Below are 3,702 nucleotides of genomic sequence, written 5' to 3'. Positions count from 1 at the left end.
AAGACTCTTATGAGACAACAAGAAAGAGGGGGGGGGGGGGGGGAATAGAGGAGGTGTGTGTATCAAAAGAACCCACCTTCTAGAGGAAGACTTGTTCCATCTTTCATAGATCTGATAAGCAAGTAAGAAAGTTTAAGTATGTTGTAAAATGTGAGAACAATTACCAAAACAAAGGAAATCACATCAGGACTTCAGCCTTTAACTTCAGTATCTGCTACGGACTAAATCTTTGGCTAATCACTTAAACAGAATCAGATCTTTCAAAAGTGTCCACATCTCCCATTTTGCCCTATCAAATTTAGAAATCGAGGACTCTTTTCTCAGAGTAGACTGTTCCTGGATCTTAAAATATTAACCACTGTTAATTTTAGAAGTGCATAGAAAGTACAAGGGGTAGAGGACACAGGGAAGGCGTGCGGATGCATGTGTGGAAACAGTGCCATCCCGAGACGTTTTGCATTTTAACTATTTATCTTCAGAAGTTAATTTGGTTTTGTTTGGTTAGGTTTTTTTTTATTTCCACACGACTACACAATACATTTTAAAGACTGAACTACTAACTTACATGCAGAACACCATCCCGTTCCCAGGGTCAAATTCCAGCGGTAGTGAGAGTGGGGAGAAAAAGCCAATTCCAGCAAACTATGTCACTACATTTGAAATAGAATTGGAGAGCAGGCAGAGATGAAACCTTTGAATCATGAATTTAAAAGTTCTCACTCTTAGTTACAAAATTATTCAGCCCAGACTCAGCATCTGAGTCAATAACCTGTGCAGGAATGAATACTTAGTTCCCCACCGAATCTTTTCATTAGTTATAAATATATCTGCCATTCATTCCTGCCTGCATGCAATTTTGCTCCCACTTCTTCCCGGCCAACCAGTATTAGATAAGAGCAAACAATGACACTTATTAGATTGGTTTTAAAAATTATATTTCCGGGCCTCTCATCAGTTTGCCTAGTGCAAAACTGCACAATGATACCTTTATGAAGTTGTAACAAAAAAGCCCATATTGAACTGAAAAAAAGACCCGGTAAGCAGTAGCTCAGTGAGGCATGAGATAAACGTGTCTCACTAAGACACTGGAATCTGGCAATTACCTGCTTCAGATGAATCAGTGTCCCTAATTTAAATAAGTCTAGTAATTAAATCTAACTCACAGAGCCTTGGTGGTTGATTTAGATCTAAAATAACCAATGGGCTTTATAATTAGGCATAGTTAAAAAGATACTGATAGCAGTAGGATGACTGCCAATTGCCCAACACACTTCCTGAAGAGTTCTCAAAGTAAAGCTTTTTGTTTTAATACGAAGTGCGTACTAAGAAAGCAGCAAACCTCTTTGTGTCTTTTGGGGACAGAGCCCAGGGCCTTTGCTGATTTTCCTTCTCTTCCACTACAACTTAGTCTGCCTCCAAAGATCCTAAGTTTCATCCCTGCCAAAAGACATGGGACTTGTTGCATCTTTGATCTTTACATGAAGATGTGATATTGTCCCCAAAGTCACATCAGTGTGTTTTTAAGCTATCCCTTGGTTTAAGCATGTTGGAAAGCAGCTGGTGAGCTTCACGCATTTCCTTAGACCACTATAGCACTAGAATCCCAGTAAAAGCTTGCAGATAGCAACTGAAGTTTTCATCTCTAGTACAACACAGGTAATGAATACTTCTACTAGCTTTTACCTAATAAAACTAAGGCCTAGAGGGGGAAAGTGATTTGTCTGTGCTCATATACCTTGTTTCTGCACAGTCATAGTTCAATAGGATTTTCAGGTGATCATTGAGTGTTGCACAACTAACTTTGACAAACTTTCAGTGAAATTCGTACTCCCATACCAAGCAGGTTTCTGGGATAAAAATAATTGCCAATGCACCTTTTACAAGGTACTTGTGCTCAGCTGAAGAACCACTGTGCAAGAGATGTTATTTCATGTTCCCAAACTTAGATGGACAGGCAAATCAAGTGCACAATACCTACATAAGAAGCTGTATGTCTGAGATAAAAATACACTTAACGGTTCAGATCAAAGTGATCTGCCCACTTAGTCTAAAATATAGAGCACTTAATGAGGCAGAAGCCCAGACAGATGGATGAGCAGGCTGAGTCTCTCCCCCTCAAAAAATGAGATTTCAACAGCATCTGCTCAAGACATCCAGAAGGTTTCTGTCACACAAATAAAAATAATCATCATCTGTCAGTCTCAAATCACTTAAGCAAACTCACATGCATGAAGAATTGAGATTCTCAGCTCTAGGAAAACCAGCCCTTCTCTAGAGGAGTTGCACCAAACTTGTGAACGTACAAGTCAGCACCACCCTGGGAGTAGGGAATCTCTCTCATGTCACTGCTAGCTGGTATTTCCCACATAAAACTCAGAGACAACTGCAGGAATTAGATATTTACTGAAGTGAGCATGGTAGGAACACGCTTTCTCATCAGGTGCTTACATAAGGCATTTTCTCAAATGAACCTACATCCAAACCAAGGGAAAGCCGCAAATTAGTTCTCAGAGGATCAAGATCCATTATTTCACTCAAATAGGCCACTGATGAGCTAAAAGATGTGAACACCAATTTAAGTAACAACCAAAGGCTTGTAATCAACAGCCTGTATGAACTTACATTCTTGAGATCTCTTTACACTTTTCTGACCAATTCCATGTCTCAAATACTCACCATTTACCTTATTTTTGAGAATAACAGGGCATCTAACATTCATATAAAAACAATTCCATTACAGACTAGTATTTCTAGTACGCACAACAGTATTTAAGTCATTTCACCTGCATATCACCAGCCAAGAATCACTGTTTAACAAAATTGAGCAGTGTAATATCATAATGCTTTTTCTATCTAGCACTTTGACACTCCAGTTCCCCTAGGAAACTTCTCCACATTTATTGCAGTTTCCTTCACAAATACATCAAGGAAGCTGCTATTGTTCTGTACAGCCTCACATAAAAAAACATAAGCCACAACCAAAAAGTCTGTTTAATACCCGCTGTTGCAAATCTACTCATGCTTTTCTCCTTTCTGGTAGCTGATTATTTCTTGTTTTGAACTAAAATTGCTTAAGTAGTTAAATGCTCAGTAGAGTATACATATCAAATAGCCAGTATGAAATACACGTGGTAGTGCAGCACTTACAGGGTTAAACAAACAGCAGAGAGCATAGGCAGTCTTCCATGGCTATCTTCATCAGGGAAACCTCTAACACAGCACTGGATTCATTTCATCACCTTTGGGAGCTGCAGCGGTGCTGGAGGGAAGGCACACTGTATGGATTTCAACGTGGATAGAAAAGGAGCCGGGGGGGAAGTGGAGTAGGGAGGATCACCAGATCATAGGAAATCCTGCTGAATAAAGTATGAGAATCAGGCAGGATCTTCCGTGGCTCTCTTCCCCTCCCTTCCCACTGCTATCCCAAGAGCAATTTTGGAGACAGAAAACAAGACTATGACTAACAAAGTTCACATTTATAACACTGGCCCTAATCTGTCTAAAACTGCAGTGAATTAGCAGCAAGCACAGAAAGCAACTGCAAGCAGCAACTGCTACTGCAGCAGCTGCCACAAGGACCAGAAGGAAACCAAGTGGCTGTCAGGTGGGTCTCAGGCCCTTAGGCATACACTGCGGAGATTCTGTCCCTCACAGGGAACTCCCTCTAAGAAGCAACTTTCCTACAGCATCTGTTTTTAGGAC

The 3,702-nt window shown here is 40.3% G+C and overlaps 1 protein-coding gene across 1 annotated transcript in view; it reads right to left on the bottom strand.

The window, feature by feature from the left end:
• Positions 1-3,172, bottom strand: part of GRAMD1B (GRAM domain containing 1B) — a 110,235-nt gene extending 107,063 nt beyond the window's left edge. Inside the window, exon 1 of the mRNA XM_014939968.1 lies at positions 3,148-3,172. The gene's annotated coding sequence lies outside the window, so the exon portion shown is untranslated. The remainder of the gene's footprint in view (positions 1-3,147) is intronic.
• Between the last annotated feature and the right edge of the window lie 530 nt (positions 3,173-3,702).

Source organism: Calidris pugnax, unplaced genomic scaffold, assembly GCF_001431845.1.
Source record: "Calidris pugnax isolate Ruff unplaced genomic scaffold, ASM143184v1 scaffold92, whole genome shotgun sequence".
Lineage (NCBI taxonomy): Eukaryota > Metazoa > Chordata > Aves > Charadriiformes > Scolopacidae > Calidris > Calidris pugnax.
The sequence above is the reverse complement of the archived record's forward strand: the minus strand, read 5'-3'. Positions and strand labels throughout refer to the sequence as shown.